The following is a 26,777-nucleotide window of genomic DNA, read 5'->3' on the forward strand; positions in this document are numbered from 1 at the left end:
CTGGAGGGCCTCTGTGACTGCCGTGACTAGCACGGGCAACAGTTGGAGCAGGGCAGAGAAGGAGCCCAGAAGGGCTCACAGATCTGCGGCTCCTGGTCCTGTTGATGGTGCGGGTGCAGCCGCAGCTGCGGGTGCGGGTGCCGTTTGATGGACCGTGCGCCCAGCAGCTTGCGGTGCGGGAGTGTTGAGTGGACGGGCAGTGCGTTGTCCACCCTTGTGGTGGTCGCCCTGGGAGTCAGCCTGTGGGGCCGACGAGCCAGGCGCGGTGGCTGATGTAGTCTCGTTCGAGTCCCGTTGCGGAAGTGGCGGGAAGGCCACTTGTCGTCTCGTGGTGGCGTCAGCGGACTCCCCCTTGGTGGCGGAGGCGAAGCTGGTGCCAGGTTGCACCTTCCTGGCGGGTGCTGATCGTCCGTTCTGCCTCTTCCTGGAGGGTGTTGCCATGGCTTCCACCTCGAGCAGGTTGCCAAGGTTGGCCTCTATGATAGTGTCATCACGTGGCAGGACTGTGATGTCTTCTCTCGTCACGCCTGGCGGTACAGTTTCCGGTATATCTGTGGCCTCTTCACTGGAAGAGACTGGAGTGGCAGCCAGCATTGCACCAGTTTCTTCTGCAACTGGGACTGGTGGCACAACACTAATTGGGGCCGCCATTGGCAGAACAGTGTCGTCTTCATTCGACACGCCTGTCAGGGCTCCTGACGGTACTCTCTCCTCTTCATCGACCACGCGACCGAGTGACTTTAAGTACTGCTGGAACAAGTGGAAAGCTCGTTTGTCGGCAGTTCCGGGTAATCAGTATCCCGTGCCATTCAGTGCATGATGAGGTACAACTGCTCCGCTGTAAGCGTGCATGTTTCCCTTGAATATGCCGTCTCGTAGTCCATCATCGTTTGCTGCGTCGTCGTACGTGGGGGTCGGATGGGGCCGCCGACAGGGCGGACTCGGTCGCCCGAGCCCGTCCCGCCTGGCGGCGATCCGCCACACTCTTCCCTTGAGTAGCGTGGTCCTGCTTGCACGGCATTGTTCACTCGAATGCGCCCGCCATCTGTGGCAGCTCTCTGAGGCCCGTCCTGTGTCGGGCGTTCCGTTCATGGTCGGCGCCCGCCTGGCGCTGCTCCTGAGGTGTTGGCACTTCCCTGGTGCTCTGACGGTCGTCCGCGCTCATCTGTGGCCGTGGAGGCTGTCAGACGCCCGTCTTGCGTCGGGAGTTGCGTTCGCGGTCCGCGCCCGCAGAAGAGGAGCCAGAGGAGGCGAAGAAGGTGGCATACCTGCCATATGCTGGACCAATTTCTGCGAAGATCAGCAGAATTCTTTCAAAATATGATATAAAGAGTATCTTCTGTGTACCCTCCAAAATTGGGACAATGCTAGGGAGTGTGAAGGACGACCTGGCGCTATGTAAACCAGGCATTTACAACATCCCGTGCCAGTGTGGAAAGTCGTACATTGGCCAGACAACCAGGACAGTGGACGCCAGGTGTGAAGACCAGCAAAGGCACACCATACTCGGACAGGCAACCAAATCTGCCATAGCGGAGAACTGTCTGGAGGTCGGTCACTCAGTGGACTACAACAACACCAAAATTGTGACACAGACGCCAAGATTTTGGGACAGTGTCATAAAGGAGGCCATCGAGATCAAGGTCACAGACAACCTAATAAACCGAGACAGTGGTTACCAGCTCAGCTCGGCGTGGAGTCCGGCTCTGGAGCTTATCAGGGCCCAACGAAAGGAACTAAGAAACTCCTCAAGAAGTGGTAACACTGCAGGAGCAGCGCCAGGCGGGCGCGGACCGTGAGCGGATCGCCCGACAAAGGATGGGCCTCAGAGAGCTGCCACAGATGGAGACCAAGTCGGGCGTGGACATCCAAGGGAGCACCAGGGAAGAGACAACACCTTACAAGCAGCACTAGGCAGGTGCGGACTGCGAACGGAACGCCCGACACAGGACACGCCTCAGAGAGCTGTCACAGATGGCGACCACGTAGGGCGCGGACGTCCGAGGGAGCACTGGGGAAGAGACAACACATTACAAGCAGCGCCAGGAGGGCGCGGACGGCAAAGACAACACACAGCGCCCTCTGGGCATAAATAACGGACAAGATCCTCCAATACCGCAGTCTCAGGTAGCACCTGAAGAAGGCAACGAGTTACGTGGCCGAAATATTGTGCCAGAGCGACACAAACATCCAGCAGTAGACCCGATTATTCCACATGTCAAGATCTCGCCGGGAAAGCCTGAAGAGTTACATCATATGGTTGTTGTGTTGCCAACGTCCCCATCTGTTGACTCAGGGATCAAGACGTGGGTGCACGATCCGTTACAGTCATGCGGAGGATAAGATGCCTGTAATGTCCACTGCTAGTGATACGAGGCCATTGGGATCCAGCACAGCGTTCCGTATTACCCTCCGGAACCCACCGATTCCATATTCTGCTAACAGTCATTGGATCTCGACCAACGCGAGCAGCAATGTCGCGATGCGATAAACCGCAATCGTGATAGACTACAATCCGACCTTTATCAAAGTCGGAAACGTGATGGTACGCATTTCTCCTCCTTACACGAGGCATCACAACAACGTTTCACCAGGCAACGCCGGTCAACAGCTGTTTTTGTATGAGGAATCGGTTGGAAACTTTCCTCATGTCAGCACGTTGTTGGTGTCGCTACTGGCGCCAACCTTGAGTGAATGCTGTGAAAAACTAATAATTTGCATATCACAACATCTTCTTCCTGTCGGTTAAATTTCACGTCTGTTGCACGTCATCTTCGGGGTGTAGCAATTTTAATGGCCAGTAGTGTAATAACAGTGCAGTGCGTCAGAACACGAGATTCGCAATAATCGTCGTCCAGGAACTCGGTTATCGACTGTGATGATAATGTTCTACGCCAAAACATTCCTCCGAATTGGACAAAGCAATGGACAAAGCGCAATACCACTCGGTTCTGATGGATAGAGCTCCAACAATCCAGCGGAGGAAAGCGGATATTTTTCTCTGGGTACTAGGAAATGTTCGATTGGATTAAGTTGAACCTAGCTTGTGTAAGGTGGAGTTAACGGAACTTGTAGTAATGTACAAGCCAAAAATGCTAAAGAGCATAGTTTAATCAGGTTTCCTCCGTATCATGCTCGTTTAAATCCGACCGAGAATATGTAGGCCTAGGTGAAAAGTAATGAGGCAAAAAAACAACACGAAATTTACGCTCAGTGAGGTTGACATGCTGACAAAAGAAGTAATTGCAAATGTTATATCACAGAACTGGTCTCAAGTTGTCAGCACTACCAAGAACGTTTTTAAGGAAACATGGATTCATGAAGAACTGTGTCGAGTTTTGAGTAATACGTCACTTCTCTTGTTGCTGTAGACAGCAGAGTTTACAGATATACATCTCACTAACATTCTACAGCAGTTCAAATAGTGACAGAATCCTAAAACAGCGTATTATTAAACTAGCAAGTGAGGGCGAGACATATCATTAGTTATGAGGAAGACGATTCTCAGTATAAAAATAAATGTGCAGCTTCTTCATTTACATTGTTGCAAAACTCACAGCAAGTTTCGTTTCACAGGCTACTGATGATCCCTGAAAATTACGTTACACTTCATTTGAAAACATCTGTAGTTGCTTGAATACCGCGACAGATATTGAAGGTTTGCATATAGATCATATGGCAAAATACTCTGCTCTTTCCAGAATGAGATTTTCACTCTGCAGGGGAGTGTACGCTGATATGAAACTTCCTGGGAGATTAAAACTGTGTGCCGGACCGACACTCGAACTCGGGACCTTTGCCTTTCGCGGGCAAGTGCTCTATCAACTGAGCTACCCAAGCACGAATTCCGCCCGGTCCTCGTAGCTTTACTTCCGCCAGTACCTCGTCTTCTACTCTCCAAACTTCACAGAAGCCCTCCTGCGAACCTTGTAGTACTAGCACTCCTGGAAGAAAGGATATTGTGGAGACATGGCATAGCCACAGCCTGGGGGACGTTTCCAGAATGAGATTTTCACTCTGCAGCGGAGTGTGCGCTGATAGAAACTTCCTGGCAGATTAAAACTGTGTGCCAGACCCAGAGTCGAACTCGGAACCTTTGCCTTTCGCGGGAAAGTGCTCTACCATCTGAGCTATCCAAGCACGACACACGCCCCGTCCTCACAACTTTAATCTGCCAGGAAGTTTCATATCAGCGCACACTCCGCTGCAGAGTGAAAATCTCATTCTGGAAACATCCCCCAGGCTGTGGCTATGCCATGTCTCCGCAATATCCTTTCTTCCAGGAGTGCTAGTTCTGCAGGGTACGCAGGAGAGCTCCTGTGAGGTTTGGAAAGTAGGAGACGAGGTACTGGCGGAAGTAAAGCTGTGAGGACGGGGCGTGAATCGTGCTTGATGAGATTTGTGTGAAATCTTATGGGACTTAACTGCTGAGGTTATCAGTCCGTAAGCTTATACACTACTTTACCTAAATTATCCTAAGGACAAACACACACACCCATGCCCGAGGGAGGACTCGAACCTTCGCCGGGACCAGCCGCGCAGTCCATGACTGCAGCGCCCTAAACCACTCGGCTAATCCGGCGCGGCTGAGTCGTGCTTGGGGAGTTCAAATGGTAGCGCACTTGCCCGCAAAAGGCAAAGGTCCCGAGTTCGAGTCTCGGTCCGGCACACAGTTTTAATCTGCCAGGAAGTTTCACTCTGCTCTTCGCTAAAAATCTTGTTTCGATATCTCAGACAGTTTATGAGATACGAGGGCTTTATGAATATTTCATTCTGTTTTTTTTCTTTTTTCACTGGCGTGCGCGTTCGTGACGGAGACCTCTACACACATTCCATTTTCTGGACATTGGAGATAGATAGCGATATCCTTCGAGGTTTAATGAATAATTCAATATGGTTTCTAAATTTTATATGCAGCAATGTATGACCTAACGCACACCAAACGCAAATTCGTAGCGATCCCTAATTTTCACTAGAAACTTTAAGAATTTCTCGCAGTAGTTCAGCTAATACTGAAATATCACAGTAACTATGACCATTAAGAAATAATAGGTAGTTCATCGTGAGGCTGACGAATGAATCTATAAGGTGTGTGAGACTCAGAGTTTGCTGCCGTATATTTTCTCAAAAATCGTTTGAGAAAGATTGCAGATCAGCCAGCTTGGGCGGCCGACAGGTTACGCGCCGAGAAGGCCCGGTGTTATCGTCGCATGCTGAGGCGTTCAGCACACGCTTTCCTCCACTCGGTCCGTACTGAACTGTCAAAAGTCGCAACTAATTTTAAACGCACTATAGAAAGTATCAGCAGATAATGCAGCATAGAAACCAAGTGCGCTAGCGCCTCCCATATGAGTGCCCGTATTAACGGGAGCATGACAAACATTTCCCTACATAGCTGTCCCTAGCACAGCTAAGGACTGGCATCATTGTGCAAATATTTGTCAACTCTGTGACAGTGAGGTTACAACCCCATGTGGTCCTGAATAGTTGCGCTAAATTCACTTGGCATGTATTCCTTTTCCATCTAGATGACTTATGCTACATAATCCTCCTGTAAGATGAGAAATTGAGACAGAAAATTTAATTTTTGGACCGCAGGAATGCCGTACCTCACTTAAGTAACAAACGTTCTTGTCTTTAATGTTGCATTATGAGGCTCAGTGACCAATACTGCAATGAGAGGAACCTGCTCCCAACAGCAGCTCATTAGCTCAGTGATTCTGCACATGTCTTGCTATGTAAGGAGGCCGTGAGTTATCGGTTTTAATCAACGATACAGATCAGTGCGCTATAGGTTATTATTTCCCGATTTACTTAATGCAGCTGCAAATTGCTAGAATAAATTCGTTAACAAAATCTGGAGAAAACTTTTACAAATGAAGCCTTGTCACAAACTCGACTCAGTGAGCTGTGTGAATGGTCATAAATGTCTGCTTTGTGATTGCCAAATGTACCAATTTGATATTTGTTTTAGCTAGTACATTCAAACTGGCAAATCAGAATACAGGCCGACACAATTACAAAAATAGAACTTTTGCAGGAAATTCCATGGTCTTATGTATTCAGGATCCCCAGTTGCAAATTATGCAAAAGCCAGTTAAACAATAGAAAGTGGATTCAGAATGCTTCTTCAGCTAACTGATTACCGATTAATCTGTTTGATACAAATGTCTCTGAAGAACTTTGTGTCGACCTTCAACCACACGAATTTCAGTTTTGTTCGTTATGTAGGACCCATGTCACGGGAATAGTTACGAAGTGTATATACAGTCTTCTAACTAAAAGCGTGGTCAGAATTACACACACAGGTGGTAAAAATATCATCTTACTTATTTCAAAACCCACTAGAGGGAACCTTTTTCATTCATGCATTGTCCATAACTCGTTAGTTTACTTTGAATTACTGACTGGGATCCACAAGAAGAGACATGAGTGCAGCTTACGTATCGCGTTTTTGAGGCTGTTTTTCGCTGTATCCTCCCTAAAGGTCTGAAAACGAAAAATCAAAAAATCAGAAACAAGTTCCAAGGAAAACAGATCTTCACTTTGAAACAGCTGTCACTGCAAATTCGACGCATTTGGAGACCTCTTCCAAATGAATTCGCGGAAAACTTGGTTTCAAGCACGCCTCTGAGATGCCAAGCAATTATCGGTACTGCAGGTGAATGGACGTATTATTAATTGTAATTGCATTTTTCTTTGGTTCATATGTAATGTATGCATATATTTTAATGTGTTGTCAAATAAATTCTTCAGCTGATTAACCTGAGAACGATTTTGCTTCACAAACTGTAGTTCCTCTGTGCTTCATCTATGGAATACCAATTAGGCAGCCCTACAGGCGTTTGCTGACACCGACGTTAGCAACTTCTTTTCACTTTATATCCGTGAATAAACACAGGTACTCTCTTATGCGATCGTCACTGTTTCTAAAGAAGCTGAAGCACTATGGAGTGGTTATACCTGGTACAGCAAAGATACGCAATGGCTTCAGGTGCAGGGAAATATCAAAATCTTTCTTAGAAAAATGGGCTCACCTGATTTTATAATACACATATTTTATGGGGCTTAATAATCTATCAAAGAGATTAATCGGTAATCAGTTAGCTGAAGAAGGATCACTGGTATTCTGAATACACTTTCCATCGGTTAACTGGCTTTTGCGTAATTTGCATCTGGAGATCCTGAAATCATAGGACCTTAGAATTTCCCGCAAAAGTTGTATTTTTGTATTTGTGTCGCCGTGTATTCTGGTTTACCAGTTTGAATGTACTAACTAAAACAAATATCGAATTGATACATTTGAAACACTATTGTTTAGAACAGGGCTTCACAACATACGTGCTCGCGGAGCAAGCTGTGAGCAGCAAGGCGCGAGCACGGAGCAGCGCGAGCACGCTACCCCCACTACCGGACCAGAGCGGAGAGTGGGCAAAGTCACGTGGGGCACACAACAGCTGCCACCAGTCAATGTAAATCCGCGGCCACCTGCAGGGATATCACTCACGAATTATTACTGCGACAAATGAAACAAATAAAGGAGAATGTACATGTGCCACATAATTTTATTAGCTTAGTGTATGCCTCTACATTCGCATTAATTTGTGAACTGTTACACAATAAAAGGTGTCACTGAAGTGTGGGATTCTCGGTTATCTTGTACTTTTTGTCCTTTACAATTGCGTCTATGCTCGGAGTAATTGTTCTTGTGCATTTTAGGCACAGCGTTCAGTTTAAATTTCGATCAGACAATGCGTTTCTCAGGCGCGCCTTGTTACATTTCATTGCAGAGAACAGTGGTTCACAAACATACGTGGAATCGAACATTGATATTATTGTAGCCGCCAGTTTGTGCAAGCGAGGAAATCTATCCTGAGGGAAGTGTCTGTAGAATTCCAGAATGTTTTTCTTGTTCCGAAATTTGCCTCTGTATTCTCTGTCACACTGCAGGTCAATAATTTCTTGCTGCAGCTCAGGACGAATCTCTTAAATATTCGCTGAATATGGAGAGAACAGATCAAAATCACTGTCTAGTGCTGTCAGATCTTGAAAGCGCTGATCAACTAAACTATGTGAATAACGTTCACAGTCTTTGTGAACATCTTGCACGGATGATAATTTAGGAAAATGACCTAGGTTTCCTGTTTCCAGCTGACTCACCCAAAGTGTCAATTTCATTTTAAAAGCTCGTATTCGATCTATGAAATGAGTAATTAGCAGATCTTTACCTTGTAGTAAAATGTTCAAAGCATTCAGATGGCTAGTTAAATCTGCTGAGAACGCGAGATCACATTCAAACGTGCGCGCGCATTTTTCCTCCCTCCCCTTCCTACTCCGCGACCTTGCACCTGCTCGCGAGCACGTGCCTGAGCAGACGCGAGTACTCGGGCTCAAAACCAGCCAGTTGTTAAGCCCTGGTTTAGAATGTCCAAAACCGCAAAGATATTTGTGCCGTGGCGGCGGTATTCCCGATCGATTCTCGATCGTTGGACCTCCGAGTGGTGTTTCTTTCTCTGTTGCGGGGCGCCTCCTGGTGGCGGGTGGCGCCGTCTCTGCCCGGTGGCGTGTGCACAGGCAGTGAAGTTTGGTCGCGAGTGTCGCGAGCATTGTCTTTTGCGTCGGACGGTGGGACCCTCCGCACTGTCGCTGGCCGGGGCTGGTGTTACTTGCTACCCCGCGGGTCGGTGGTTGGAGTCGTCGCCTGATTACCAGCTTTCCTGCCCTGTCTGACTGCTCCTTGCTGAGGTCTGGGTGAGGATACTCGTGCTGGATCATCTTTCTCACGGCGATTTCCATGGACCGCGCCTTGGCAGGAGCTTGTGGCGGTGCTGTTCCCAGATATACAGGGTGTTACAAAAAGGTACGGCCAAACTATCAGGAAACATTCCTCACACACAAATAAAGAAAAGATGTAATGCGGACATGTGTCTGGAAACGCTTGATTTCCATGTTAGAGCTCATTTCAGTTTCGTCAGTATGTACTGTACTTCCTCGATTCACCGCCAGTTGACCCAATTGAAGGAAGGTAATGATGACTTCGGTGCTTGTGTTGACATGCGACTCATTGCTCTACAGTACTAGCATCAAGCACATCAGTACATAGCATCAACAGGTTAGTGTTCATAACAAATGGGTTTTTGCAGTCAGTGCAATGTTTACAAATGCGCAGTTGGCAGATGCCCATTTGATGTATGGATTAAAACGGGGCAATAGCTGTGGTGCGGTACGTTTGTATCGAGACAGATTTCCAGAACGAAGGTGTCCCGACAGGAAGACGTTCGAAGCAATTGATCGGCGTATTAGGGAGCACGGAACATTCCAGCCTATGACTCGCGACTGGGGAAGACCTAGAACGACGAGGACACCTGCAATGGACGAGGCAATTCTTTGTGCAGTTGACGATAGCCCTAATGTCAGCGTCAGAGAAGTTGCTGCTGTACAAGGTAACGTTGACCACGTCACTGTATGGAGAGTGCTATGGGAGAACCAGTTGTTTCCGTACCGTGTACAGTGTGTGCAGGCACTATCAGCAGCTGATTGGCCTCCACGGGTACACTTCTGCAAATGGTTCATCCGACAATGTGTCAATCCTCATTTCAGTGCAAATGTTCTCTTTACGGATGAGGCTTCATTCCAACGTGATCAAATTGTAAATTTTCACAATCAACATGTGTGGGCTGACGAGAATCCGCACGCAATTGTGCAATCACGTCATCAACACAGATTTTCCGTGAACGTTTGGGCAGGCATTGTTGGTGATGTCTTGATTGGGGCCCATGTTCTTCCACCTACGCTCAATGGAGCACGTTATCATCATTTCATACGGAATACTCTACCTGTGCTGCTAGAACATGTGCCTTTACAAGTACGACACAACATGTGGTTCATGCACGATGGAGCTCCTGCTCATTTCAGTCGAAGTGTTCGTACGCTTCTCAAAAACAGATTCGGTGACCGATGGACTGGTAGAGGCGGACCAATTCCGTGGCCTCCACGCTCTCCTGACCTCAACCCTCTTGACCTTCATTTTTGGGGGCATTTGAAAGCTCTTGTCTAAGCAACCCTGGTACCAAATGTAGAGACTCTTCATGCTCGTATTGTGGACGGCTGTGATACAATACGCCATTCTCCAGGGCTGCATCAGCGCATCAGGGATTCCATGCGATGGAGGGTGGATGCATGTATCCTCACTAACGGAGGACATTTTGAACATTTCCTGTAACAAAGTGTTTGAAGTCACGCTGGTACGTTCTGTTGCTGTGTGTTTCCATTCCATGATTAATGTGATTTGAAGAGAAGTAATAAAATGAGCTCTAACATGGAAAGTAAGCATTTCCGGCACATGTCCACGTAACATATTTTATTTCTTTGTGTGTGAGGACTGTTTCCTGAAAGTTTGGCCGTACCTTTTTGTAACACCCTGTAGCTTACAGGGGAGTACTTTTCCGACCTCGGAAGTTTGGTGCTGTTTGTGTGTTTCAGCGTGCTATGGCTAAGAAGATTATCTTCGTTGTTATGATTGTGTCAGAATCGTGGGCAAACCCTAGTGTTCGTGTTTCTCGGCATTCTGTGGGTTGATGTACCTTACTTAGTGTGTTTTTCTTGCCGTTTTATTGTGCCATTGCAGAACTTTGTTTAACCTTTTCCGTCCTTACTCTTCTGCAGAGTGCCGTTGGATCCTGTAGCCTGTAATTTTGCTTGTGCCAAGTTCCGGGGTTTTGGGGGATAATCGATTAAATTATGTTTTGGAATTTATGGGATTCTGTGTGTTTGTCTGGGGTTTTGCTGGCCTGTGCCCCTACGATTTCCCGTTTCCTCGCCCAGGCGTCGTACGTAAAGTTTAAGGTGAGTGAATTTCGGTAGTTCCCGTCCAGTGGTTCGGTGGGCCCCATCACGAATTGTTTTTTTGCACCCTGCCTGTCCTGTCTCCCTGGCTTAAGGTTGGCTCCTCTGTGCCCGTGCGTGAGTGTGTATGTGGGCGAGGGTGATCGTTTCCTGACTTGTTTGCTGTTTCTTGACGATTTCTCTGCAGAGACTGTCGAATCTTTAATTTGGTCTATGCCATGTTATAGTTGCTTCAATTTGGTTCGCACACTCCCCTCGGTAATGACATCTGCGCACCTATGAGATTGAATAATGTTTTGAACTATTGTAAGCTGGCGGTTGTCACCGTGTGTGTTAAATTTTAACCTGTATTTGAGTTTTGGTGTAATTGTATTTTGTTAACTGAGTTAATTTTATCTTGCCTATAGCTGCGATGTAAGAAATGTTAAAATCTAGCTTTGGGCTCCTTGTGAATTTTTATGTTGATAACTGATGCAGCATTTTAGTGTAATGATTCATCTTTTATGTTTTGGGGAAATTTTATCTTGGCAATTCCTTGGGGTTAAATTGTGCAACTTGTATCTATGATCTATGGAAATGTTGGGGTGGATTCCACTTTCTCGTTAGGCCTATCACTTATTGTTTTACTAAAGCCATTAAGGGTTTTTTGCTGAAAATTTAAAAAAAAATTTAAATATCATAAATTTAATCTTACCTGTGAAGCCATATTTGTGGAGAGTTGTTATTTAAATTTCATTGTCTATAGTTCACTCCAATAAAGCCACCCTGTTTAAGAAAAAAATGTTGGTGCTACCATTTGTTTCCCTCTTGTTCCCCTACCACGGCTCACTGCCAGACGTCCAAGGACGGAAAAGTACTCCCCTGTAAACTATATCCGGGAGCAGCACAGCCACAAGCTCCTGCCAAGGCGCGGTCCAGGATAATCGCCACGAGAAAGATGATCCAGCACGAGTATCGTCACCCAGACCTCAGCAAGGCACAGTCAGACAGGGCAGGAAAGCTGGTAATCAGGCGACGACTCCAACCACTGACCCGCGGAGCAGCAAGTAACACCAGTCCCGGCCAGCGACAGCGTAGAGGAACCCACCGTCCGAAGCGAAAGGCAATGCTCGCGCCGCACGCACCCAAACTTCACTGCCTGTGCACACGCCACCGGGCAGAGACGGCGCCACCCGCCACCAGGAGGCGCCCCGCAACAGAGAAAGAAACACCACTCGGAGGCCCAACGATCGAGAATCGATTGGTAATACCGCCGCCACGGCACAATGCTGATGAAAAGCACTCAAATTCGGGCCAGACGGCAGGGTTAAAATACCAGGACATATTGACGAGTTCATACTCCTCATGTTTCGGCGAAGTGTCGGGATATACGGATGCTGTGATATTTATACTAGTGGAGTGCCCCCTTCCACCTGGCTATGAGCAGTGTGTACTGTCCGGCTGACGGATAGGGAGCAGGGTGACGCAATAGTGGTGGGGGTAGTGGATGCTCTGTTCGTATCTCTGTATAGACCGTCCAGCTGTATCTTGGGGAGTTGTGCGGTGCTGATCACGATCTGGTCGCATTGCCGTTAAAGCGAGATTTCGTGCCGCACTTAGTCGGTATCCTTCGTCTCTGTTGACACGATTGCCGTGACACATATTTCAATAGATTCCTTTACGATGCTGTCCCAATAGCTGGTAGCTCGACAAGTTCCTCGGCATTCTGGAAGTCGTGGGTGTGTTCTTCCTTGAGGTTACACTCTGCTATGGCCGATTTTATTGTCTGTCCCAATGGCGTATGCCTGATGTGCTTCTTGCAGCATTTTAAAATATAGTCATGCATGTGCCGTATGTAGTGTCGGCCACACTCGCAGGAGATGTTGTACATTCCTCGTACACTGATTTTCAGTGCCTCTTTTGCACAGCCAAACCACTTTTTCATCTTTGGTAGAGATCGGACGACAGGTTTTATGTTGGATTTTTCGAGTGGCCTCGCAATTTTGGCTGCAAGTGGTCCCAGGTATGAAAGGAAAGCGAGTCTCTTCTCCTCTTCTTCCTCTTCCTGGTTTCCAGCATCTTGTCTCTTCTTGAATACCCTACTAATCTGCACTCCACTGTACCCATTTTTGCGGATTACTTCCTTCAGGTGTTGTAGTTCATCCAGGAGGCTTTCTTAATTGCAGATGACGTGCGCAATATGGCGGCACTGTCTGCTCTCGTGCTGGATGGTGGCAGCTCACTGCATGCAGGTACAGCTCTGTGTGTGTCTTCATCCTATGTACTGACTGGCCTAGTGATTATCTGACTTCTTCCTTATTAGTTTGCCCAAGAAAGGAAGACAACCATTCTCCTCTATTTCCATAGTGAAAGTAATGTTATGATGGATGTTGTTAAGGTGGTCCAGACACTCGTCCAGTGCCTGCTCCCATACCACGAAAGAATCGTCGACAAGCGGAAGAAGTGCTTAGCTTTCTAATGAGAAGTTTGAAGAGCCACCTCCTCAAAGTGTTCCATGTAGAGGTTCGTAGTCCCTGAAACGAGAGGGGATCCTATGGCCAGTCGATCCATTTATTCATAAAACTTTCCACTGCACTTAAAGTCGGCAGTGCATGTGGGAAGAGTTTAGTTATTTGCAGTTCGAAATGTTGAGGCAGCAGCGCCAAGGAATCGTGCCCAGGCACTTTCGGGACCAGCGATGTAATTTTGAAACTCACAAGCAGGTCATATCTTTGTAATCACATCTCCTTAAATACTTTCACGAAATCGGCCCAGTTCTTAACATGATGATGACAGTGTCTCACAAGGGGTTTTAGAAGTGTCACCAGATATTTGGACAGTCTGTATGTAATTGTGTGAACTGAGGGTGTCAACTATTGGCCACAGAGGCACCCCTTCCTTGTGGATTTTCGGCAGTCACTGGCGCCTTGAGATACAACCACTTCTTCTCTGCCTCTGACAGATTTGAGCGCTTCAGCAGAGCCACGGTTTTCTTGGTCATTGTCGAGGTTAGAGACCTCTTGAGCTTTCTGTAAGCTAGGTCCTGTAGCAGCAGACCAAATTTATGATGGTAGTCGACAGTGTGTATCAGCATTGTTTCATTCCCTTTGTCTGCTGGAAGAATCATTGTGTTATCATCATATCTCAGTGAGCAGATAGCCTCCAGTTCTGCATCCGTCATGTTTGCTTTCAGAAGGAGGGACACTTCATTGACCCTACAGTTTCCCCATCAGATTTCCTCTGCTTCTTCCTTTGGCAGGCTTCAGATTCTTTTCCCCATGCCGCTAATAGTGTCCCATCTCAGTATAGGCCTCCGGACTGCCTGCCAAAGGAGAAGCAGAGGAATCATCATGAAGTCCAGACTTATGAAAGCGAACATAATGGTGGCAGAATTGGGGGCTATCTGATCAATGCAAGATGATCCTAACATTACAGTTCCTCCAGCAGACAAAAGGAATGCAATGGCGCTGATACACACTTTCGACTACCATCGTAAATTTGGTTCGCTACTAAAGGACTCAGTATACAGGAAACTCAAGATGGATTGAGCCTCGACTTTCACCAGGAAAACCGTGGCTCTGCTGAAGCGCTCAAATCTGTCAGAGGCAGAGAAGAAGTGGCTGTATCTCAGGGCGCCAGTGACTGCCGAAAATCCACAAGGAAGGGGTGCGTCTGTGGCCAATACTCGACACCATCAATTCATGCAACTGCGGACAGGCCAAATATCTGGTGACACTTCTAAAGCCCCTTGTGGGGCACTGTGGTTATCACGTTAAGAACTCGGACGATTTCATGAAAATATTTAAGGATATGCGATTACAAAGATATGACCTGCTCATGAGTTTCATCACTACATTGCTATTCACAAAAAAATCTCTGCAAAACTCCTTGGCGCTGGTGTCTCAACATTTCGAACTGCAGATTGCTACTCTCTTCAAACACGCACTGACGACCACCTACTTCAAATGGAATGGAAAATTTTAGGAAAAAAATGGATGGACAGACCATGGGGTCCCCACTTGTTCCAGGGACTACAAACCTCTATGTAGAACACTTTGAGGAGATGGCTCTTCAGACTACTTACTAGAAACCCAAGCACTTCTCCCATTATGTCAACGATACATTTATGGCATGGGAGCATTGCACACAGATACTGGACAAGTTTCTGGACCACCTTACCAGCATCTATCATGCAATTCCTTTCACTATGGAAATAGAGGAGAATGGTTGTCTTCCTTTCCTGGACAGACTAATAAGTAAGATGGCAGACGGTACACTAGGCCACTCATTATATAGGATAAAGACAACACAGAGCTGTACTTGCATGCAATGAGTTACCACCATCCAGTGCAACAACAGACAGTGCCGACCACACTGGTACATATGGTGCATGTCATCTGCGATTAGAAAAACCTCCTGGATAAACTACAGCACCTGAAGGAAGTAGCCTGCAAAGTGTGCAGATTAGTAGGGCATACAAGAAGAGACAAGATGCTAGAAATCGGGTACAGGAAGAAGAAAAGAGCCTCGTTTTTCTTACGTACCTGGGAACACCCTTAGCCAAAACTGTGAGGCTACTCAAAAACTCCAACATAAAACCCATCCTCTAATCACTGCCAAAGAGGAAAGAATGGTTCGGCTCTGCAGAAGACCCACTGAAAATCTGTTTACCAGGAATATGCAAAATCGCCTGTGAATGTGGCCAAAAGTACATTAGACAAATGCAGAACTGTATTTTAAAACACTGCAAGTAGCACATTGGGCATGTGCTACTGGGACAAACAAAAAGATCAGCAATAGCTGAGTGTAGCCTCAGGGACGACCACATCTTTCATTTCCAGAACACCAAGGTGCTTTTTCAAGCAACCATCTACTGGGACAGCATCATAAAAGTAGCTATTGAAGTACAGGTTTACAACAATCTCGTCAACAGAGACAAACGATACCAAAGAAGTGCAACAAGGAATCCAGCATTGTGCCAATATGATGAGAGCACCACCAGTACCGTCCAGCTCGCAAAGCACAGCTAGGATGTCCATGCAGAGATGCAAATGGAGCACCCACTACCATCACCTCATCCTGCTCCCCGCCCGTCAGCTGGACAGTACACAGCCGATCGTGGCCAGGTGAAAATTGGTTTAAAAGAGGGGGGAACGGACCAAACTACGAGGTCATCGGTTCCTTAATCCTAATAAAACAATGCCACGTTGTTGTTGTTGTGGTCTTCAGTCCTGAGACTGGTTTGATGCAGGTCTCCATGCTACTCTATCCTGTGCAAGCTTCTTCATCTCCCAGTACCTACTGCAGCCTACATCCTTCTGAATCTGGTTAGTGTATTCATCTCTTGGTCTCCCTCTACGATTTTTACCCTCCACGCTGCCCTCCAATACTAAATTGGTGATCCCTTGATGCCTCAGAACATGTCCTACCAACCGATCCCTTCTTCTAGTCAAGTTGTGCCACAAACTCTTCTCCCCAATTCTATTCAATACCTCATCATTAGTTATGTGATCTGCCCATCTAATCTTCAGCATTATTCTGTAGCGCCACATTTCGGAAGCTTCTATTCTCTTCTTGTCTAAACTATTTATCGTCCATGTTTCACTTCCATACATAGCTACACTCCATTCAAATACTTCCGGAAACGACTTCCTGACAATTAAATCTATACTCGATGTTAACAAATTTCTCTTCTTCAGAAACGCTTTACTTGCCATTGCCAGTCCACATTTTATATCATCTCTACTTCGACCATCATCAGTTATTTTGCTCCCCAAATAGCAAAACTCCTTTACTACTTTAAGTGTCTCATTTCCTAATCTAATTCCCTCAGCATCACCCAACTCAATTCGACTACATTCCATTATCTTCGTTTTGCTTTTGTTGCTGTTCATCTTATACCCCCCTTTCAAGACACTGTCCATTCCGTTCAACTGCTCTTCCAAGTCATTTGCTGTCTCTGACAGAATTACAATGTCATCGGCGAACCTAAAAGTTTTTATTTCTTCTCCATGGATTTTAATACCTACTCCGAACTTTCCTTTTGTTTCCTTTACTGCTTGCTCAATATACAGATTGAATAGCATCGGGGATATGCTACAACACTGTCTCACTCCCTTCCCAACCACTGCTTCCCTTTCATGCCCCTTGACTCTTATAACTGCCATCTGCTTGCTGTACAAATTGTAAATAGCCCTTCGCTCCCTGTATTTTTACCCCTGCCTCCTTCAGAATTTGAAAGAGAGTATTCCAGTCAACATTTTCAAAAGCTTTCTCTAAGTCTACAAATGCTAGAAACGTAGGTTTGCCTTTCCTTAATCTTTCTTCTAAGATAAGTCGTAGGGTCAGTAATGCCTCGCGTGTTCCAACATTTCTACGGAATCCAAACTGATCTTCCCCGAGGTCGGCTTCTACCAGTTTTTCCATTCGTCTGTAAAGAATTCGCGTTAGTATTTTAGCAGCTGTGACTTATTAAACTGATAGTTCGGTAATTTTCACATCTGTCAACACCTCCTTTATTTGGGATTGGAATTATCATATTCTTCTAGAAGTCTGAGGGAATTTCTCCTGTCTCATACATCTTGCTCACCAGATGGTAGAGTTTTGTCAGGACTGGCTCTCCCAAGGCTGTCAGTAGTTCTAATGGAATGTTGTCTACTCCCAGGGCCTTGTTTCAGCTTAGGTCTATCAGTGCTCTGTCAAACTCTTCACCCAGTATCATATCTCCCATTTCATCTTCATCTACCTCCTCTTCCATTTCCATAATATTGTCCTCAAGAACGTCGCCCCTGTATAGACCCTCTATATATTCCTTCCACCTTTCTGCTTTCCCTTCTTTGCTTAGAACTGGGTTCTCATCTGAGCTCTTGATATTCATGCAAGTGGTTCTCTTTTCTCCAAAGGTCTCTTTAATTTTCCTGTAGGCAGTATCTATCTTACCCCTCGTGAGATAAGCCTCTACATCCTTACATTTGTCCTCTAGCCATCCCTGCTTAGCCATTTTGCACTTCCTGTCGGTCTCATTTTTGAGATGTTTGTGTTCCTTTTTGCCTGCTTCATTTGCTGCATTTTTATGTTTTCTCCTTTCGTCAATTAAAATCAGTATCTCTTCTGTTACCCAAGGATTTCTAATAGCCCTCGTCTTTTTACCTACTTGATCCTCTGCTGCCTTCACTATTTCATTCCTCAAAGCTACCCATTCTTCTTCTACTGTATTTCTTTCCCCCATTCCTGTCAATTGTTCCCTTATGCTCTCCCTGAAACTCCGTACAACCTCTGGTTTAGTCATTCTATCTAGGTCCCATCTCCGTAAATTCCTCCCCCCTTTTTTTTTCAGTTTCTTCAGTTTTAATCTACAGTTCATAACCAATAAATTGTGGTCAGAGTCCACATCTGCCCCTGGAAATGTCTTACAATTTAAAATCTGGTTCCTAAATCTCTGTCTTACCATTATATAATCTATCTGATACCTTTTAGTATCTCCAGGGTTCTTCCATGTATACAACCTTCTTTCATGATTCTTGAACCAAGTGTTAGCTATGGTTAAGTTATGCTCTGTGCAAAAGTCTACCAGGCGGCTTCCTTTTTCATTTCTTAGCCCCAATCCATATCCACCTACTACGTTTCCTTCTCTTCCTTTTCCTACTGTCGAATCCCAGTCACCCATGACTATTAAATTTTCGGCTCCCTTCACTACCTGAATAATTCCTTTTATCTCATCATACATTTCATCAATTTCTTCATCATCTGCAGAGCTAGTTGATATATAACCTTGTACTACTGTAGTAGGTGTGGGCTTCGTGTCCATCTTGGCCACAATAATACGTTCACTATGCTGTTTGTAGTAGCTTACCCGCACTCCTATTTTTTTATTCATTATTAAACCTACTCCTGCATTACTCCTATTTGATTTTGTATTTATAACACTGTATTCACCTGATCAAAAGTCTTGTTCCTCCTGCCACCGAACTTCACTAATTCCCACTATATCTAACTTTAACCTATCCATTTCACTTTTTAAATTTTCTAACGTACCTGCCTGATTGAGGGATCTGACATTCCACGCTCCGATCCGTAGAACGCCAGTTTTCTTTCTCCTGATAACAACGTCTTCTTGAGTAGTCCCCGCCCAGAGATCTGAATGGGGGACTATTTTACCTCCGGAATATTTTACCCAAGAGGACGCCATCATCATTTAATCATACAGTAAAGCTGCATGCCCTCGGGAAAAATTACGGCTGTAGTTTCCCCTTGCTTTCAGCCGTTCGCAGTCCCAGCACAGCAAGGCCGTTTTGGTTAGTGTTAGAGGGCCAGATCAGTCAATCATCCAGACTGTTGCCCCTGCAACTACTGAAAAGGCAGCTGCCCCTCTTCAGGAACCACACATTTGTCTGGCCTCTCAACAGATACCCCTCCGTTGTGGTTGCACCTATGGTACAGCTATGTGTATCATTGAGGCACGCAAGCCTCCCCACCAACGGCAAGGTCCATGGTTCATGGGGGGGGAACAATGCCACAAGTGTGAGAATCAAACAGACAAGACATATAACACAAAACGGTAAGAAAACAAAAACCACAAGAACGAAGGAAAGCCGGCGAAAGGGGTCGAGCGGTTCTAGGCGCTTCAGTCCGGAACCACGTGGCTGCTATGAATGCAGGTTCGAATCCTGTCTTCGACATGGATATGTGTGATGTCCTTAGGTTAGTAAGGTTTCAGTAGTTCTAAGTTCTAGGGGACTGATGACCTCAGGAGTTTAGTCCCATAGTGCTCAGAGCCATTTGAGCCAACAGAGGAAATGCAACAAACACTAAAAGGAACAAAAGAGGACCAGAAAACAACAGACAGACGCTAGAAAAAGAGGAGACTAAAGCTAGAAAGCAGATTACAGTGGCTGGCCAACCACGAGAAGAAAAAGGAAAAAGCCAGACACTCTGCAACACATTAAAACCTCCACCCTAAAAGCACTAGGTTGGAGGACACTGAGGGACTAAGGACATGCGCTAAAACTTAGATCAAATGATAAAACCCACCCTCACGAATGAAACGTAAGACTAAATCAGCCAATGAGGCGTTGTCAGATAAAATGAGTGGCAACAAGTCCGGTAACCCAAGATTTCGTCACTGAGCAGTCAAAGTGGGAGAGTCCACCAGAATATGGGCCACTGTCAACCGAGCACCGCACCGACACTCAGGTGGGTCTTCACAGTGCAGGAGGTAACCGTGGGTAGCCCAAGCGTGGCCAATGCGGAGCCAACAGAGGACAACTGATTCCCTGCGAGAGGCTCACATGGAAGTCTTTCACACATTCATAGTCTCCTTAATGACACGTAGTTTGTTGTGTGTACTGTTATTCCATTCCGTCTCCCAAAGCCGAAAAACCCTGCAGCGTAAATCAGAATGCAGGTCAGGTTCAGAGATGCCCATCTCCAGAAGCGGTTTCTGCGTAGCCTGTTTGGCCAGCCTGTTGGCAAGTTCGTTGTCTGGGATGTCGACGTGTCCTGGGGTCCACACAAACACCACTGAACGATGGGACTGGTCCAGGGCATAGATGGACTCCTGTCTGGACGCCACCAAATGATGGCGAGGGTAGCACTGGTCGACAGCTTGTAAGCTGCTCAAGGAGTCAGTACACAGAAGAAACTATTCCCTGGAACATGAACGTATATACTGAAGTGCACGAGATATGGCCACTGGCTCTGCAGTGAATACAACACAGCCATCGGGCAAGGAATGCTGTTCAATATGGCCTTTGTGGACAAAGGCGAAGCCAACATCACCATCAGCCATCGAGCCATCGGTATAAACCACTTCAGAGCCCCGGAACAATTCAAGAATCGAGTGGAAGTGACAGCGGAGAGCCGCAGGGTTAATGGAGTCCTTAGGGCCACGTGAAAGATCCAGGCAAAGCTTCAGCCTACAGCTATACCAAGGAGGTGTATGTGAATAGACCTTGAGGAGAGGTGGTGAAGGGAAGGACTCCACTTCAGACAGAAGCGATCGCACAAGAAACGTAATTGTTAGCCCTGACCTGGGCGCCTATGCGGGAGATGAACCGCCATGTTTGGGAAAAGAATACGGTAATTAGGATGTTCAGGAGAGCTATGAATGTGTGCAACGTAACTGGCGAACACTTGTGCACATCTGATCTTCAATGGAGGCACTCCAGCCTCCACCAGTACGCTTGTCACCGGACTTGTCCTAAAAGCTCCTGTCGCTAGTCAAACTCCGCAATGGGGCAGTGGGTCGAGCAAACGCAATGCTGAGGACGCCGCTGAACTATAAATCACACTTCCAAGTCAAGGCGGGATTGAACAAGGGCTCTGTAGAGCTGTACCAGCATAGAGCGATCTGCACCCCACTGGTGTTGCTCAGGCAATGGAGGGCATTGAGGTGCTGTCAACACTTCCGTTTAAGCTGACGAAGATGAGGAAGACAAGTAAACTGAGTGTCGAAAACCAGGTGTAAGAATCGGTATGTCTCCACTACAGTGAGTGGATCATCATTAAGGTAAAGTGCTGGTCCTGGATGAATGGTATGACGCCGACAGAAATGTATGACACACGTCTTCATGGCGGAAAACTGAAAGCCATGGACTAGAGCCCATGACTGCGCCTTGTGGGTGGCTCCCTGCTGGCGACGCTCAGCAACACCAGTACTAGAGCAGCAGTACAAACTGCAGAAGTCGTATGCATACAGAGAAGGTGACATCGAAGGCCCGACAGCTGCTGCTAGACTGTTAGTGGCCACTAAAAATATGGACACATTCAATACAGGGCCCTGTGGGACTCCGTTCACCTGGATGTGGATGGAACTATTGAAGGCACCAACTTGGACACAGAAAGTAGCGAGCGACAGGAAGTTTTGGATGAAAATCGGGAGCGGACCCCGGAGACCCCATTCATTCAATGTGGCAAGGATATGATGTCGCCATCTCGTGTCATATGCTTTACGTAAGTAAAAAAATACGGCAACCGGGTGTTGGCGTCTGGAAAAGGCTGTTTGGATGGCAGACTCGAAGGACACAATATTATCAGTGGCAGAGTGGCCCTGGCGGAAGCCACCCTGATATGGAGCCAGTAGGCCACGTGACTCCAGGACCCAACCCAACCACCGACACACCATACGTTCCAGCAGCTTACAAAGAACATTGGTGAGGCTGATGGGCCGATAGCTATCCACATCAAGACGGGATTTACCGGGTTTGAGCACTGGAATGATGGTGCTCTCCCGCCATTGCGATGGAAAGACGCCATCGCACCAGATCCGGTTGGAGATCACGAGGATATGTCGCTTTTGGAGGAGTAGGCGTCCGCGTCTCACAGCTTTTAAAGCAATAGACAACATTTCTACTACTACCAAGGATTTTGTAGGCACCCAAGTCATCTTGCATGTGGCATTGGTGTTTTGCAGTGGAGTTTTGAACTTCATTCTCGCTAACAAGGATACGAATGAACACGGTAACAGCTGGGTCACCGTTGCTCTTGCTCCCTCCTACGTATATCTTGCGAAGAGACCATGAGGATAAAATCAGACAGATTAGAGCCCACACAGAGGCATACCGACAATCTTTCTTTCCGCGAACAATAAGAGACTGGAATATAAGGGAGAACCGATAGAGGTACTTAAAGTACCCTCCGCCACACACTGTCAGGTGGCTTGCGGAGTATGGATGTAGATGTAGATGTAGTCAGATGAGAGATGTTTAATCATTTGGCTGTGGATCCGATCAGGCGCAGGAGCTGCGTCAGGGTAATGTGCAAGGGCACTGAGGAGCTCCCACTCTGTAAATGTGGTGTTATAGGATTCACTGTGGCGCGTAATGAATGAGAGGACTTTCCCATCCAGCCGCAGTTTGCCCGAGGCAGGATTCGAACCTGCGACCGTAGCGGTTACGCGATTCCAGGTTGAAGCGCCTAGAACCACTCGGCCACACTGGCCAGCCTGAGGTCTGCTAACCGAAAAGATGTTTCATCTTTGCCCAGAGTTGGGAAGGTGACGTATGACACCCAATAGTCGACACACATCTCTCCCAGCACTCCAGCTTCCGTCTTTTGATAAATTGACAAACACGGACTGTTTAAAGGCTATGAGGTGCTCCAGGGAAGGATGCTGCTTATGACATTGTAGAGCTCGCCGACGCTCCTTAATTGATTCAGCGACTTCCAGCGACCACCAAGGGACTACCTGACGCCGGGGGCACCCTAAAGAGCGAGGGATCGCGTTTTCTGCCGCAGAAACAATTGTTGTAGTCACCTGTTCAAACATCACATCGATGTTATCGTGCGGGGGAGATTCAATGGTGACAGCAGAGGTGAAAGTTTCTCAGTCCGCCTTGTTTAAAGCCCATCTGGGCAGGCGTCCGTGGGCCTGACGCTGGGACAGTGACAGGAAGATGAGGAAGTAGTCACTACCACACAGGTCGTCATGTACAAACTGATAAATCAATGGTCGAGTAAATACCATGAGCCACACTGAAATCTGTGGCGGCCCCAGTATTTAAGAGGCGGAGGTTGAACTGAGACAGCAAAGGTTCGACATCTCTGCCTCCGACAGTAAGCACAGTGCCGCCCTACAAGGGGCTATGGACGTTAAAATCTCCCAAAAGTAGAAAAGGTTCAGGAAGTTGATCAGTCAGTACAGCTAATATATTCAGGGGTACTGCATCATCTGGAGGAAGATATACATTGCAGACAGTTATTTCCTGTGTCGTTCGTATTCTGACAGCCACAGCTTCAAGAGGGGTTTGAAGAGGCCCAGTTTCACTAAAGAAGCAGTTTAGGACATAAACGCAAACTCCACCTGAGACTCGATTATAGTCGCTACGGTTCCTGTAATTTCCCTTATAGCCACAGAGGGCAGGGGTCCGCATTGCGGGGAACCAGGTTTCCTGGAGGGCAATGCAGATAGCAGGTGTAAAGCTTAACAGTTGCTGCAGCTCATCCAGGTGATGGAAAAAACCACCGAAATTCCACTGTAGGGTGACGTCATCGTGAGACTGAGAAGGCATGGAACATTCAATAAGGGAGTTTACGCCACAGAGTCACCTGCTGCCACCGACTTATTGCCTGAGCAGTCTATATCCATTGTGTCTGAGTGTCTGGTGAGATCTAGGTCCTCAGCAGACGCCAGAATCTCCACCAGATTCTCAGACTCAGAGCTTGTAGGTAGCGGTGGTGTGGGTGCCACCGCAATTTCCTTGGTCTTAGGGAGCTTCTTTTTGGATTTCTCTCGCTGCTCCTTGGGTTTCCCTGGCTGGGTGAACTTCACTGGCTCAGTCTCCAGGACTGAGGATGAGCGTGAAGCCCTACGACCAGCTACTTTAGAGCTCTTCAGCCACTGTCAAGTGTCACCTTTCCCACTAGCAGAAATCTGGGAAGGGAGTGACCCAAGGGACCCCTTCCTAGCGAGAGAAGCCAAAGAAGACTTACGATTCTCCGGCTTAGAAGTGCAGACGGACGTCCCTGATGGTTGGGGGGGGGGGGGGGGGTGTTGCTCCTGAAGTAAGTGGTGTGGGAGCAACGGGCAGAGAAATGCCCCACGCCATCAAGGGGGCAGGCGCAGTCTTCTGGCACTGAGAGGTGACTGGCGTTGGTGGAACTGATAGTGCCAGAACTGTTGTAGTGGCGGCGTAAGACGATGTCATCCATACAGGATGCAGGCGTTCAAATTTTCTCTTAGCCTCAGTGTAGGTCAGTCGGTCCAGGGTCTTGTAGTCCATGATCTTCCTTTCCTTCTGGAGAATCCTTCAGTCTAGCGAGCAAGGCGAATGGTGCTCTCTGCAGTTGAGACAGATGGGAGGCAGGGCACATGGATTATTGGGATGTGATGGGCGTCCACAATCTCAACATGTGATGCAGGAAGTACAGAGGGAAGGCATACGGCTGATCTTCCAGCACTTAAAGCACCGCATCGGGGGAGGGATTTAGGGCTCTATCAGAGCCCTAGACCATCACCTTGACCTTCTTGGGCAATGTATCACCCTCGAAGGCTAAGATGAAGGCACCGGTGGCAACCTGATTATCCCTCGAACCCCGGAGGACACACTGAATGAAATGTACACCTCGACGTTCTAAATTGGCGTGCAGCTCATTGTCATACTGCAAAATAAGGTCCCTGTGAAATATGATACCCTGGACCATATTTAAACTCTGATGGTTGCAGAAACATTCCCCAGCTCGTCACATGCGAGTAACGTCCGTGACTGGGCAGAGGATGCTGTTTTGATTAAGACTGACCCAGATCTTATTTTGGACAAGCCCTCCACCTCCCCAAACTTGTCCTCTAAATGCTCAAGAAAAAACTGAGGCTTCATTGTTATGAAAGATTCCCCATCACCTCTCGAACATACAAGGTAAAGGGGCGAATAAGATCCACTGCCATCCTTAGACTGACGTTCCTCCCATGGTGTGTCCAGGGATGGGAATGATTTGGGATCATACTTGTGTGCATTGAATGGAGCTCGTGAACGCATAGAGACTGCTGGTGTTTCACCACCAGCACGAGATGATGGACTATGCTTCACCACGTCATTTGCCCCAATGCCACCCACTCCAACCAGGGGCCCTCCCCACAGGTGTCACCCAGCTGCAGCAAAGACCACCTCGCAGGATGCTCATTGGTGGGAGTCCCACTGCCGTAGGGGGTTGGGCATCTGACCCTTGGCATATGTGGGGAGTTAATGCCGCAGGCATCAGCAGAGCGATCCCTGTGTGGTCGGGGGGCTACAACCAACACGGTACATGGCAACCCCACCACAATGGACTGGCTACCATGCTGGATATCAGATGCAAAGAAGTCCATGGTCATCTTTGACACAGAAAGTGATACTGCGTAATGCATGTTGCAAAAGACACCCAGGAAGCGGGACTGAAATGTGACAATGAGAAAGTGGGCTAAAGATTTCAATGCACGATGGACCCGATGCACCATGTAAGGCACCTTTCCCCAATTGGTTCACTCTTTGGGAAAATTTTGAAGACTGGAGGTCAAACCCTACAGGGGACCATCACATAAAGGCCAAAATGTGTGAAACTCATTTGAGTCGTCTCTTACAACAGGCAGGAATACCTCAGGTCTATTCTTGCCCCCAGACCCACAGGGGGAAAGGGGGAGGGTGACCAGGGGAAAGGGACACTCCACTAGTATAAATGTCACAGCATTGACATATCTCGACACTTTGCTGGAAGATTATAAGTACAACACTCATTGAAATTTTTGTGGCGGGATTCGTAGCGACAAACACTTCGCTGTAGAAACGGCTTACGAAGTCACCGCCACACTTTTAATAGCGGGCTGACCGGTCCGCTGGAACAGTGAACAGAAAGATGAAAACCCAAACACTCTGACTAAATAAAAGTCGGTACTTATCTTTATTAACGAAGATACAGAAACACAGTAGTGAACTCCGTGTCTACAGAAATCTGTCTAGTTCGAGTCGGAGCGGCTAGGTCAGCGTCGGCTGACGACAAACAACAACTCTGCTGCAATGAACACACAACTGACTAGCAAGTACACAAATCGGTGGCGAGTATACAACTGAGCGGCGAATACAGAACTGTCCTAGCGCTCGCGACTCCAGCGCTTAAGAAGCCAGAAGCCAGCGGTGGCGCGCGCAGACTTGCGGCGATTTCCTGTATCGCTGGCACTGCTTATGTGGACGGCGTCCGGACTTTGATGCTGCCAACCTTTTGGCAGCGGGCTCGGTTGGCATTACTGGCTAGGATATAACAGAAATGATGTGGTATTTTGACACTGCAACCCAGCTGTAAACCTGAGAGTTCTTCACCAATAGTACATGCCATGAGAGCCAACATTTACATATGCAAAGATATTATTTCACTTTGCACTTCATGTATGCTCCAATCCCACAGTTATTTAGTTTTAATCTAATTTTTGTGTCGTCTCTGAATCTTTATTGTACTACATGTTAATCCACATTTGCTGATGTTTGAAT

Source organism: Schistocerca cancellata, chromosome 4 (genome assembly GCF_023864275.1).
Source record: "Schistocerca cancellata isolate TAMUIC-IGC-003103 chromosome 4, iqSchCanc2.1, whole genome shotgun sequence".
NCBI classification, from domain to species: Eukaryota; Metazoa; Arthropoda; class Insecta; order Orthoptera; family Acrididae; genus Schistocerca; species Schistocerca cancellata.